General features: G+C 39.7%; 1 protein-coding gene across 15 annotated transcripts in view; it reads left to right on the top strand.

Annotated features, from left to right (window-relative positions):
• Positions 1 to 461: 461 nt before the first annotated feature.
• Positions 462 to 15,010, top strand: part of TANC2 (tetratricopeptide repeat, ankyrin repeat and coiled-coil containing 2) — a gene marked incomplete at its 3' end in the record, with an annotated part of 361,692 nt that continues 347,143 nt past the window's right edge. For 7 of the 15 annotated variants that reach the window (XM_082443055.1, XM_082443051.1, XM_082443066.1 and 4 more), the window contains exon 1: positions 463 to 1,040. Of the gene's footprint in view, positions 1,041 to 6,159; positions 6,211 to 6,604; positions 6,690 to 15,010 lie in introns of all 15 variants that reach the window. The other 8 variants (XM_082443054.1, XM_082443053.1, XM_082443067.1 and 5 more) reach the window with 5 other exon arrangements.

The following is a 15,010-nucleotide window of genomic DNA, read 5'->3' as shown; positions in this document are numbered from 1 at the left end:
AGAATAACTGACATTTGTAGGGTTCGAAGACTTCTAGAAGTGATATGTGTATGAGGTGACTTAAGTGGGGAAAATCTAGAGGAACGTTCTGGCCATCAAAGCAGCAGGACAGGCCCAGAAGTGGGCGCACTTGACAGCAGCAGCACCTCGAGAGTGACATCACCCTGGGGGCGGAGCCGAATCATCCAGGGCCTTGTCTGCTATTGAGCTGCCCTCCCCTCTTCCCCACTGAATGCCGACGACCCCACCAGTCAAAGCCCCCTGAGGAAACAGAAATGCCCAGACCTCACAGAGAGGCAGAGCCAGGGCCAAACCTCTCGACGGAGAAAAGGGCTCGGTCTTCTCTCTCTCTCCCCGCCTCTCCCCACCCCCAAACGGTGGAGGGGGCGGGGGCGCGCGCGCTCCACCACGCACGCGCTCCCACGCACGCGCTCTCCCTCCGCGCTCGCGCTCCTCCCCACCCCGGCCCGGAGGGGGCGGGGCTGCGGGCGGCCTCGGAGGGTGCGACGCCCCCGGCGCGGCGGCGGCGCTAGCGAGCGGCCGGCCGGGCGCGGGTTGCTGGGTGCGCTGCTCCGGCGGGGCCCGCTTGCACGGCTGCCTCGTGCGAGCCGCCCGCCCGGCGGGTGAAGCTGCGAGCGCTCCGAGTGCCGGACCCGGGGCCGCCAGCGCTGCCCTCCAGCCGCCGCCCTCCGTGCCTCCTTCGGGCGGCCCCGCCCCCGTTCCCATCCCCCTCGCGCTCACCTCCTGGCTGTGCAGCGCGCGAGGCGGAGCAAGTTGCCCGCCGTCGCCGCCGCCGCCGCCGCCGCGCTGGGCGAGAGCCTGCACCCGCGCCGCCGCTGACAGGAGGACCGCCGAGGGCTGCGCTAGCCGCCGGGAGGCCCCACCGCGCCTTTCCCGGACGCAGACCCACAGCGGGCGTCGGAGCGCAGCGAGGTGCTCTGGGATCGCGGGCGGCGCCGGCGGCCGGCGCGGTCCTCACAGGAGACCCTGGGGACTCGGGCTTGACCCCGAGGTGCAGCGAACCCCCCTCAGAGCGGCAGGTGAGAGACCCCGGGAGCCCGGGAAGGGAAGGTTGCTTCAGTGACAGCGGCGTTCGCCTCCGACGCCTGGGCTCCAGGGAGAGGGGCGGGGGCGAGCGGGGAGGCAGCGAAATGGGCAGTGGAGTGCCTCCGGTGTCCAGGGCTTGGGGAAGGTTGGCTCCAAATGTGGCACTCGGGGCGGCTTCGGATGGGTCCGGGGTTGGTCACTTCGGTGTCACCGAAGGTGTCATGGAATTTGGTACCGAGAGAGTCTCCGGATGACGGGGACCCAGGAGGAGATGCGAGGCAGATTGCTAAACGTGGCAGGGAATGTGGTGCAGAACGAGTTGTAAAATGTGCCCCCTGAATGCAGCATGAAAGTAGTTGTGAAATGTGCCAGGTAAGGCACAGGGTGAGTTGGCCTGTGTGGCGTTGAAATTCACGGTAGAAGTGTTATTAGTGATATTATTAATTTCTCTGGGAAAGGAGGCGTAGTCTAAGAAGAGATTAATAAGGCTCATAGCTAGATATTTTAACACAGGGAATCGAGAGGAGCTATGATACGCTATTTTTTGAGATAGAGATAGTGCCCACGTGAAAGAAACAAGCAAATTGTGTCTGGTTGTGAGATGGGAAAGAAAAAATAGGGCTAAATAATTCCAGGGTTTGCCGTCAGCGTGTAGAGCACTGATATAATTGTATCCTGTGTTGTATTCCAGGTGTGGAATGTTTAAAATGGTTTTCACCAAACATAAACCATGGTAATTAATATTAGGAAGAAGATTTGGTGTTTTGGGTGTCTTGCACTGTCTTCTCTGCTCCTCTCCAGGAAAAGGAAAAAAACAAACCAAAAAAAAAAAAAAAACCACACAAAAAACCCACCCCACATCTTGACCATAATTCTGAGTTCAAGACCATCAGGCAAAAGGACGTTTTTTCATAGGTGCCCCTTTCTTCATTTTTATACAGGTGAAAATTTCTGGAATGAGGAAAACAAAACAATATGGTGAACAAAAGGGATAAATTTTCAGGCATTTTGAGGGTTTGAAGCCAAAAGCTGTTGCAATGGCTAATTACGGTGAATGACGGTAGTGAAATATTCTTGATGTTGGGGTGGCAGAATAGGGAAAAAATTGAATACAGTAAATGTGGCATAAAAAGCAACAACATGGATACTGTCAGTGGAGCGCTTCTTGCAGCATTTCCCAGGTAGATCATCTCAGGAATGTGAGCACAGAAATGAAATATTAAATATTCTTATTCTCTCTCTCTCCCTATATGTGTGTGTGTGTGTATACATATATATGTATATATATATCATTACCCACATGCTGCAAAACATTGTGACTTCCATTTAAGAAGAACATCTGTGTTTTGAGAGGATTGTCAGAACATAGCTGGAATTTCAGAAGTAACAAAAGACAGCTCCGTGGGCTATTTAATATAACTTATATACATTCAGTGAGTATATGTCTGTATAGTATGAAACAAGCAGAAATATCGGCATGTGTTCATTAGGGTATAGTTAATTACTGATGAGATTTTAGTGTCTTATGTTACAATTCTTGCAGAGAAACGGAGTTACTTGCCTGAATGTTGTTCTTATAAGAACAGTAAGTAATTTGCCAGATAATTAACATTCGTACTGATTGGCTTCCTCCTGGATCCAGATTCAGCCATTGAGGGATCATTTGCTTCAAAGACAAAACTGGATTTTCCTTGGTGATTAATTTTGGGTTTTAGTCTTTTCTGTTGATATGTCTCTCACCTTGAGGCTGTGTTGGGCCTAAAACATAGAGGAGAGTGCCTGAGGAGAAGAAAGAACAATTCTGTTGGGTCTTCCTGTTTTGTTCTGACTGTAAGCCATATGTACTGCCACCCCCTACTGTCTGTAGGAGGAGGTGTCACAGAGCCCAGTTCTTTTCTTGTTATCACTGCCCCCTTGTGTAAGGGAAGAAATTGATAGTTGCACTTTGGAAAACCGCTCTCCCCAGATTGTGCTTGATAGAGTGGTTATGTAGATTTATAATCACCTATTCAGAGTTGCAGGGCTTTAAACTTACTGTCAGTCAGGCTTCAGGCTTAATGTCTATTTTTAATAGTATCTAATTTTAGCCAGTAATTCAAATTGCTAAGAATGCTTTCAGTATGTTTGGGAAGATGGTACTAATAGTAGTGCTAGTAGTAATGGCTCACCCTTACATAGCACCTACTTTGCGCCAGTCCTGCTTACACAGGTTTTAATCAGTTCCAACACCCTACGAGGTACGTACTGTTATTTCCATTTTACAAATGAGAAACTGAAACACTGAGATGTTAAATAGATTAGTTAGTTAGCAAGTGGAAGAGCTGAGTTCCAATTCAGGAACTCTGGCTCCACACTCTGTGCTCTTCGTCAGTATACTATACTGCCCTCAATCAAATTAGTATTGACGCACATCATGAAAATGCAGGTGCCCATCGTAAAAAAGCAAATACTGTAAGATGTGGATAGGCCCAAGTAGGTAGTAAGACACATAAATGCTAAGCCTACAAATACACCAAAAATACAGTTACTTACAGTATGAACATTTCTCTTTAGGAATTTATTTTTGTAATTTATTTCTGGGATTATGAGTAGAGGAGTATCAGTACTTTTTATGTGGTTAAGGTAATATTTGTGATGGAGGTTGGTTTTGGGGGGATCTTTGGAGGTAGAAAGTTTTACTTTCAGGTAGTTTGGTGTGTATGTCTGTGTGTGTATGTACACGTAGTGTGCAGGAAAGGTTTAGTGGTGCTTTTAAAGAAATAATATATAGATCTCTGTGCAGAGCTATAGAAATTGTTTTCTACAGAAAAATTATGTTCCTACCTACTTACATTTTTATGATCTCTATTTTAAACATTTTAATTAATTATTTATTTACTGGCCACACTCGTGCCCCCTGCAGTGGAAGCGCAGTCTTTTTTCTTTTTTTTAAATAGAGCTAACCTCATAATAAACTTTTTTTAAAAAATTTATTTAATTAATTTATTTTTGGCTGCGTTGGGTCTTCGTTGTTGCGCACTGGCTTTCTCTAGTTGCAGCGAGCGGGGGCTACTCTTCGTTGCGGTGGAAGCGCAGAGTCTTAACCACTGGATCGCCAGGGAAGTCCCTATGATCTCTATTTATTTAAAAAAATAATTAGCAAAAATGGATTAGATGTATATGTACTTTTTACCTCTTTTTTCCAACAAATATTTGCTCAGATTTTTCTTGCACTTAAACATTGTTTTATAGATATCGACTACATATGAAATAATATTTATAAAAATGTGTAAAGTATAGAAGACTAATAATGCAGCCAACACTTATATACCTTCCACCCAGTTTAAGAAATGGAATATCACCTCCTATACCTAACAATTATTTTCTTCTCTTAGTCAAACTTTGTGCCATTCTGTGAATCACATATGTCATGTAATCAAACACTTCCTTCATTTTTACATACATTGGTTGATAAGGCAATTTACTGATTATGGCTAAGACTTATTCATGTATGTTTATATATTTTAGTTTATTTAATAAATCATCATAGACTCAGATCGTGCTCTGTATTTATATTGGTTGATGGTTCATTTTAGCATACTTATAAAACCTAATTTGTTGTTTGCATCTTTATCATAAAGTTTTACTAACATGGTTAAACAGTAGTAGATTTATTTCCCTCTTCTGTCATTGATTCTTACTGTCCCATGCTAGCTCTCTAGCTTCCCCCGACCTTCCTCATAAAGGCCTTTTGTTCTTTTAGTATTTTCTGAATGATTCTGTGTGCATTGTTTTGAATGGAGAAGGAAGTAGGCCTAGAAAAGAGTATACTAAACCAGTAGTTCCAAAAGGGGAATTTTAAGGTAGTTGATACTGATTAGATATAAGGAAGAACAAGTATGATTAAAGGAATGCATCAAAATTCTCTCCTTGTCATATTAATTCCTCTTACAACAGAATTAAAATTGAATCTCTGAGATGTACGGATTGGGCACACTAGTTGAACTATGTTGGATTGTACTTATACAGGATCACCAGTGTTAGCTGTAATATTTTTACTGATGGTACCCAGATTTTATTTCAAGGAGCTAGAATAGGCGGTTGCAGATGGTTGTTTACTTTTCTAGTACGAGTCTGATCGAGGTAACAAATGTTATAAAATAGTTTGGAAGTTAGTTTAATTATTTGGATTTTTTTTTTCTCAGCATTGTCGTATCTGTTGAGTGCCTGTAGTCATCAAATACGATTGTCATTTGGAGAGAAGGCACTGTGTAAATAAATAGTTTAGTCTTTGTTATAATACCATGAAAACCACCACTTGGTTTATTTGAGTAGTATCTTTTGTAATAACTTGTATTAGATGAAGATTGTTTATGATTTAAAAAAAAATGAGTCGAGATGTGTGTATGGTGATCGAGAGACTACATCATGACCTTGATGAATCTCTAAAAGTCTGTGGAGAGAAATAGGTTACAAGAAGAGCTTAAAGAATTACAGCTATATTTCCCCACCCAACGGTCCTTTTTCTTTCTTTTAGAGGATATTTTTACCTTGAGTATTTACGATTCAAGATAATATTAGATGGGGCTTCCCTGGTGGTGCAGTGGTTAAGAATCCGCCTGCCAACGCAGGGGACACGGGTTCGAGCCCTGGTCTGGGAAGATCCCGCATGCCGCGGAGCAACTAAGCCCATGCGCCACAACTGCTGAGCCTGCACTCTAGAGCCCGAGAGCCACAACTGCTGAGCTCGTGTGCCACAACTACTGAGCCCGCGAGCCTGGAGTCCGTACTCTGCAACAGGAGAAGCCACTGCAGTGAGAAGCCCGCGCACCACAACAAAGAGTAGCCGCCGCTCGTTGCAACTAGAGAAAGCCCACGTGCAGCAACGTAGACCCAATGCAGCCAAAAATAAATAAATAAATAAGCAAATTTTAAAAAGATAATATTAGATGGAGAACAAGCTATTTGGGCCTGGGTTTTAGAAGGCTAAAGCAGGTTGAGGATGCAATCAGTGAAAGAAGTTTCTGGTAGGGATCTTTCATATTCTAGAAAGCTCTAAGTAAATAATTGTAATACCATAATTTTTTTCTGGAAACAAATTTCTTTTATTAGGTCAATTTATTTTATTTACAGAATCCTTATAAATCATTTGAAAGCTATGTTTGTGGATGTTATAAGGATCAGGTAAGTTGCTTTTTTATGGGCCGCACATTACAACGGTATTTTGTTATGTTCAACTTCTGTTTGTTCTTGAGTAGTTAAGGGTAAACATGACTAAGTTTAAGAGGCAAAAGAATTAAGTTGGTGTTAGTCGTAATCACACCCTTTCTTTACCCTTTCCTTCCCCATAATATTAATTTCTGCCTTTATTCAGTGCATGGTATATCTTACCTCTCAAATGCCTTTCTTTTGATCGGAACTTGAGAGATTCTGGTGTCAGTTATTTAAACCAAGTAGTTGCGTTATAGTGAATAATATTGTTGGTATGTTTTTAAAAAATCTAATTGCCTTAGTAATGATTTATCTGACAGGCTCATCTTATGCCTCCTTATGACACCCATATTATGTCTAACTGAAGAGGTTTCTGCCAAAATACATTATTCGATTCTACTTTTTTTTCTCAGAAGAGGTATCCCAAGTGGAGAGGTTTTGGAGCACAGCATGTGAGAGAACATTTTTCTTTGTTTGCTCCGATCTCAGTCTCTCATATACTTATTTTGTATAGAAAAGGTTGTGTGAAAAAAACATTGATTTTTGTATATTAGTTTATTATACAGACACATTATGTTTAAGGTATATGAGTTGAGTTAGATTTGTTATGTTGGAAAAATTGGGGGAGTTGTATGCAGTATATTAATACATTAAATCCTTCACTTAAATATTTACTGACCACTATGTGTAAGTAGTTACCTTTACTACTGTAATCTTTCAGTTGAAGGTAGACATATCATATTCTTCCTTAAATAAAAACTAAATTTGTAGTTCAGAATTGTGTCCTGGGTATTCACTCTACCTCTAGGAAAAATATAGTTGAAAAAATATTTTAAAGTTTGTCACTTTCCTAAAGTTTCACTGGCCAGTGTTGATAAATTTTACTTTCTTCTTTAGATGGCAAAGGTATCATGAAAAGAAAAACAGTGACTTATGTATTTCTTTTTATAAATATCAGCAAGTACTACAGACATAAAATTCAGAATGAAAAGTATGTGAGCAATAGTAATGGAAAACTTTTGTTATTCCAAGCAGATGTCTTTGGACCAGGTAGCCATGCTTGTCTGTAACACCATGCTTGCATTATCATATATGATTATATCAGATGACATATCTGATCATAGAGATGAACAACATGAAGAGATATGGCACCAGTTTTTTATTGCTGTGGAAACTCCCTTTCCCCACCAATGGATCTAGCCTTATAAGTCGATTCGTTAGTTATTAAATTTGGAAATGGGAGTGGGTGTGTACATACTGTGATTTATTCATTTAGACAGGAGCCTCTGCCTCACATCTCAGTAAATTCCCTCTGCCTAAATGAAGGAAGTCTCTTTGTAGCCCTTTGTTCCTAATCTTGTGTTGTGAGGTCCCACAATTTCTAGCTCTAATTGCTGAAATTTGATAAGGCAAAACTAAGGAAGCTTGATGGGTATTTGTACTCTAGAATTCTGTTTCTGTTCAAATTCCATGGAATCCTGTAGAGCTCCCAAAGATGTGAATTAGGGTGAATGAAGGTAATTAGCTTTAGTAGACACGTGGGATGTAGACTTACTACACACTCAAATGCTGCTTCAGCGTCAGAGAATCTTAGCTCTTCCTTTTTAGGGATTTAAAGAGGAAGAGAGACTTCCTTTGGAAGCTGTTATTCAGATGTTGCTATATTGTAGGATGTGACAATACTGTTGTTTGGTTGTAAGTAGCTTTTGAAATTTTACAATCATGAGACCCTTTGTATAGTAGAGAGAACATGAATTTGTGAGTTTTTGAATCATGAAAACAGGTTGAGATTATCACTCTGTCACTTACTAGCTGTGTGAGGGGCTAAAACCTCTCTTGTAGGGTTTCGATGATGATAAAATGAAATAATGCCAGTGAAAAATCCTTAGGACAATGTCTAGTTCTTAATAAACGGTAAGTTTTATTAGGTTTTGGAAAGTGTCCTGGATTTCTGTTTCGTGATGTGTGCTTCACATAGCTCCGCCCCACAGTGTTTTACTAGCATTGTCTGTCCAGCTTTTCCTTGTTATTTTGTCTTTTCAGCCTAGCAAGGTATTTAAAACAAAAAACAAAAAAAACCTGTGGTAATTCGGCTACTCATTAATTTTGTGTCTTGAAATTTTCTTTTATGAAGGATTTGATGAGAGCTGAGAGGAAAAGTTCTTGAATAACTGTAAACTTAAAAATATAAACTCTCAGGCAGACTCCTAGTATGCGTTTCTTTTTGCACTATTTCCCTTTAAGTACCACAAACGTGCAAAAAATTAATTTTTGATTTCCTCTATAAAATAGCAAACCTCAGCACTTCTTGAGACATTGAGCCCTTTGACAATTTTTTTTTCAATTTGATCATGTGAACATTTTCTACTTTTACAAACATTTCTCATTTTTGTGAATAACTGAAGCATTCTCTGTTTGATAACTTTATCCCCCACTCACCTGCCACCATGCGCCATGTTGTTAGCTTTTTGTAATTTTTCTTTTTAAAAAATTTGTAAGTGACAGTCATGGTGGTTGATTGTCTTTTGTGATCTGCTTAATAAAAAGGACTTGTCTAATTACAGTGTAAAATTATACATCAAAAGAAGTTTGCCCCTCTTTCTTTAGTATAACAAGCTAACTATCAAAATCTCACTTTCTTCCCAAGCTTCAAGGAGTTCTGTAACATTTTGCCCATTTCTGCTAATCTGTTTACATATCATGCGAACAGTAATTCACTGACTATTTTTCTTTAAATGGACGTGACTCACTTTATCTTAGTTTTATTCTTGGTCATCGTAATATCCATGAACTGATCAGTTTGTGCTAGTTGTAAGATAAAAACTAGTTCATCCTGAAGACATCTTGCTTAATGCCTTTAGGAAGACCACTTATATGCGACTTTGGTTCCAGATTGGATTGTTTTGTATTTTTAATCTATTCTTTTTTTTTTTTTTTTTTTTACCTTTTTAAAAAAAAATTATTTATTTATATTTATTTTTGGCTGCATTGGGTCTTTGTTGCTGCGTGCGGGCTTTCTCTAGTTGCGGCGAGTGGGGGCTACTCTTCCTTGCGGTGCGCGGGCTTCTCATTGTGGTGGCTTCTCTTGTTGTGGATCACGAGCTCTAGGCGCACAGGGTTCAGCAGTTGTGGCACGTGGGCTCAGTAGTTGTGGCTCACGGGCTCTAGAGCACAGGCTCAGTAGTTGTGGCGCATGGGCTTAGTTGCTCCCCGGATGTGGGATCTTCCCAGACCAGGGCTTGAACCCGTGTCCCCTGCATTGGCAGGGGCATTCTTAACTGCTGAGCTACCAGGGAAGCCCCAGGATTGTTTTGTATTTTTAAGTAAATGAACTTCATAGTGATTCCTCTCCTTGTTTTAGATAATGTAATTCTATCTTGTCTTTGGATGTATTAAAGATAGCCATTTATTAGTTGTTAACAAATGTTAATTTGTCATTAATTATAGTAGATAACTGCTATCTCTCCCCTCCCCCCCCACGCTTCTACTTTTTTAAAAAAATTACAAAAGTATTTCTCTGCTTGCAACCACTAAAATAAACAAACCAGGGGTGAATAAAGAAAAAAATAATATTTTCCTTTCCTTCTCCACTTTTCCCTTGTTGGTTTAGCCAGCATTAACCAACACTTTGAGTGTTGAGTTTTTTACCGTCTTTCTCTTTGCTCAAAAACCTTTAAGCATATATATATATATATATACACACACATACACACATATATAGGCTTTTTGTAACTTGCTTTATTTATTTAAGAATATGTCATGGCTGTCTCCAGTTTAGTAAATGGAGCGCTAATTAATTTTAAAAAGCTGAATAACATTCCATAGCATACTACACCATAATTTAGTCTGTTGTTCTCCAACAGATGGATGCTACGATTGTTTTCATTTTTTTTTTCTATTATAAACATTAGTCCAGTCTTACTCATAAGTAGACAAGCAAACATTCTAAATAAAATATTAGCAAAATAAATCCAGCAGTGTATATAAAAGACAGTATATTCCAGGAAGGCAAGGACAGTTAAATATTAACGTAATTTGTTATGTTAACAGATTTTGAGATTAAAAACTGTATGATTATCTCTCTCTTTTGGGGTGAGTTGGGGGACTTTGTATTGTATTTATATAAAACAGCAAAAGGAGATGCCTGCAGACAGTAGTCTAAGTTTTGTAGAATTCTTTGATCCTCAGAGTTGATAGACAAAAACCTTTTTTTCTCGATTCTTTGGGAGGACTCTGTGGAACCTGGGCCTTGGCTCTCACCTTTTGGTTGCTAAAGCTGGTACTCTTGACAGTATGAAAATAAGCGTACTTCTAGAAGCTGGGATGGATGATATGGGTGAGCCTGTCCAATTTAGGGCTGGCACTTTTTAAGATCTTGTATTTGATTACTTTGGGCTTAATGAGCACCTCATTGGCCTCTGTATAGGTGCTCAGTGTCTTGAAAATGTTGGCCTGAATCTTTTTGAGGCCTTTCTTCTTGTGCTTGTTGGCAAAATATACATTCCTTAGGATCTATGTTTCCTGAAGTCATTTCTAGGACTGGTCGTATATGATATTGTTATTGGATTTGGCCACATCTCGACTACTAGCCACAACTCTGGGAGTGGTGGAGACTGGAAAAAAGAGACCCATGACTATCTTAATAGGTGCTAGAAAAACATTTGATAACATTTTGGAGTAATTTCCTCAGAGTGGCATAATTTCTGATTCCTTGCTTAAGTGAAGATGCCTTTCTTTTCTCTTGATCAGTAAAGGGTATCTTGGCTGGATATAGTGTTCTTGCATCATAATCCTTTTTTTTCCTATACAGCGTAGACACCTTATACCACTGTCTCTAAGCTTCTTGTGCAATAGGTAAGTCTGATGCCAGTCTGATTCTCCTTTCTTTTTAAGTATCAATAACTCGTTCTTTATCTTCTATATAAAAAGTCTTGCCACCTTTATGTGCCCTGAGATTATCAGGTCTAATCTCATTATGCACTTTATCCTTTTTATATCATGAGAAACTCAGTACTGCCAGTTCACTGCTCATTTTCTGGAGTCTAATTCCTATCTGTATAGTTCTGTATTTCTCCCTTTCTGACTCCAGTTTTTCCCTTTTTTTTTTTTTTCTTCTTTCTTATTCTTTAATGTTTAGTGATAGTAAAATCATTTTGGTCATTCTGAGTTGATATTCTCAGGTATACATTGTGCTCTTTCAAAATGTAGTCTCAAATATTTTTTTATTTCATCAAAGTGTTTCTGAATTATCGTTTTGACTGTGTTCTGTTCCTTGCTTTGATTTTCTTCTTCAGGAGTTCCTATCAGCTGTATGTTCAATCTTCTTTGCCTGTCTTCAGTATTTGTCACTCTTTCTCAAATCCTTTTTATCTCTTTTTTTGAGTTTAAGTTTTTTTTCTCTTTTTTACCTTCTATTTTTCTTAAGGGACTGTCTGTTTTTATTTACTCTTGTCTTCATTTCTGGAATGTGTCTTTCCTTTTATTTTTAATTCTTACCTGAGTTATGTCATCTCATTTTGAGTTTTTATAGTTCTTATATTTGTTATTCTTTCATATCTTATGTCATTTTCTTAAGGTCTTTTAGCTCATTCTGAAATAGCATGTTTTAATTTTGATCTGTTATGTGGGCATGTCTTTCTGGCATACTTTCATTGTCTGCAGGGATGGTATTCCACTTCATATTCTCTCTTTTCTTGTAAGAACTTTATATGGGATTGACCTTGATACGTTTCTGTGACTCAGTTTTCCTTGAACTTAGTTAAATGAATCTTTTAGAATGTGGCTGGGTTCAGGAAAGCTTCTTCTTTCACTGAGGTTTTTCTTCTGTTGTTTTTGTGTAGTGTTAAAAAATATGGCAGCTTGCTTTCTGAGATGTCCTGGCTTTATTCTCCTCCAGTAGTTTCGTCTGGACCTTCTCTTTCCTTCATCTCTCTTGCCTGATCTCAATTTTCATCCCTTTATGATTGTGAAACGCTTCTCTGTGCCTTCTGGGTCTCATTGTCAGTCATCTGCAAAACTCCCTTTTATCTTTAACCTCTTCTCTAAACATTACTGCCTTCTTGCTCTAACTGAAACTTACCTCTCTGCTGAGGGCACTTACTTCTCCTGGAGAGTTCTTAAGTGGTGGTTCCTCCTGGTGAGGTGGGTTAAATATTCTCTTTGCTTTTTCATATTTGCTTCTAGACTTCTTCTGGGCTCACTGCTAGTTTCCTACTACTCCAGCTGTAATTATTGGTGATTTCAGTATTCATGCAGATGATCCTTCTGACATTCTGGTCTCTTGACTTCCTCTCCTCCACTCAGCCATTCACTTCTGTGGCATGTCCTGTGCAGATGTTTTTAAACTCTCAGTGCATCTGCATTAACTGGGGAGCTTTGACAAACTACAGATGTCTAGAACTTACTCCCAGAGAGTCTGTTTTGCCTGGTCTGAGGTGTGGCCTGGGATAATATTTTTAACAGTTTTCCAAGGTGACTTTAATGTGCAGCCAGGATTGAGAGACACTGCTCTAGAACTTGTTATTACCCCAAAACTACAACTTTCTATAATATCAATTTCTGGCATTTTAATCTCCAATTACCACCTCCATTTTTTCAGGCTCATTTCTTCTAGTAGTACCCAACAACCTTAATTCCTTGATCTCACAGGGACCTTTTAATTTACCACCTTTTCAACTGTTCTTCAATGCATTCATGTCCTCACTTTTTTTTTTTTTTTAATTTAAACTAGCTGAATTCCCGTAGTCCATCATTACAATTGCTCTCCTGCCTCTACCTCAACCCCCTTGATTTGACCTTTCTTCCTTGGTTGTTCTTGCCTGGTTAAAACTAAGTCTACTTATGTTACACCTGTATACTTGTAGCTGAATGTGGCTGGAACAGAACAACTGTGTTGACTTTAAATTCTTGGCCAGTACCAAATGACTTTAAATGCCTTGCTTAGTGCTGCCAAGCTGTCCTACTGTATTACTCTAGTTCTTCCATACTCCTATTCAGTTAGATGATCCTGTCCTTCCCTTGCACCCAAATTTTCCACATTTCTCTCTTTCAGCTTGTGACTTTACTTTCTATTTTACTAAGAAAACAGAAATAATCTTCTTACCACCTGCATACCAATGTTACTGTGAATTAATTGTCTTTTCCTCTCTTGAAGGCCATTCCCACCAATTGTCCATTAGAGCTCACCCCTTCTTGCCTTCTCAAGGACATACTTCCTGTAATTCTTCTCTGTCTCTCCTTTTCTGGATTGCTGTCAACAGAATAAAAACACTGTATTGATAATTCTTTCATCTTAAAGAAACTCTCTCTTAACCTTACTTCTCCTTCCAGCTGCCACCCCATTTCTTATCTCATTTATACCAGACTCCACAAAAACAGTTGTCTTTGTTCACCTCATATCCAACTCTCTTTTTTACAGCTTTATTGAGGTATTATTTACATTTAACAAAATTCAGCTATTGTAACAGCATAATTCAGTGATTATTGGTAAATTTATAGAGTTGTGCAGTCATCACCACAATCCAGTTTTACAGTATTTCCGTCACCCCCCAAAATTCTCTTGAGCCCATTTGCATTCAGTCTCCATTCCCAGCCCCATCCCTAGGCAACAGAAAGATCTGCTTTCTGTTTCTATAAATTGGCCTTTGGGCATTCATATAAATGGAATCATACAATATGTAGTTTTGTTTTATACTGTGCAGTCTTTTGCTTCTGTCTTTTCATTTAGTGTAATGTTTTTGAGGTTAATCCGTGTTGCGCATGTATCAGTACTTGATTTTTATTGCTGAATATTATTCTATTGTATAGACATACTGCGTTTTGTTTATCCATTCACCAAATAATGGACATTTGGATTGTTTCTGGTTTTTGTTTATTATGAATAGTGCTGCTATAAACATTCAGGTACAAGCTTTGAGTGTGGATATATGTTTTAATTTCTGTTGGATAGATTCCTAGGAGTAGAATTGCTGGGTTTGGGATCCATTTTAAGTCAATTTTTGTATGTGGTGTGAGGCAAGGATTTAAGCTTATTTTTCTGTGTATGGATATCCAGTTGCCCCAGTAACATTTATTGAAAAGGTTATTCTTTCTTCCATTGAATTGTCTTGGCACAATAAAAAAAATCAATACCTGGGGTATGAGGAGGGATTATCAACCTCCTATGGCTATCTCACCACCTGGAGCTTTCTCTTAAATCCCCAGATAGTCCATTAGTCCATTGCTTGCTCCAAACAGGACTACAACCTCAGGCAATTGGAGATACCGGCCCTTCCTGTTCACTTGCCACTGAGATGGCTACTGTAATTGGCAGTGCTACCAGTTGAGTCCTGTTTGGCAGTGGCAGCAAAGCTGCTGGTTTTCATGGCCTTCCCCACCATGGTTGAATGCTGCTTGTTGGAGGCAGTAGTCCTTTTTTGGGAAGAATGAGAGTAGTCACAGGCAAAAAGATGCCACAGGCTTGCTTTGCTCTTATCCAATGTTAAGTAGTTTGCATGAATGAATACTTCTTAGTTGGTTGTATGCCTTTAGTTGATTTCCAGAGTGCTAAAAAGTCAGATCTCCATTCTCTTTTGAACCCATTCCAACGAGGCATTCTCTCCTACCATTTCACTGAAACTGCTTATTATGATCATTAGTGGCTTTCACATTGCTTAATCCATTGGTTGTTTTTTAGTGTCCATCTTGCTTGAGGTATTTGATACAGTTGGTTACTCTCTCCCCTGGAAAGTCTTTGGCTTCTAAGATGCCACTATCTCTTGGTTATTCTATGTCA

Source organism: Balaenoptera physalus (genome assembly GCF_965194825.1).
Source record: "Balaenoptera physalus genome assembly, chromosome: 20".
NCBI lineage: Eukaryota > Metazoa > Chordata > Mammalia > Artiodactyla > Balaenopteridae > Balaenoptera > Balaenoptera physalus.
Note: the sequence above shows the minus strand (reverse complement) of the source record. Positions and strands in the feature narration are given on the sequence as shown.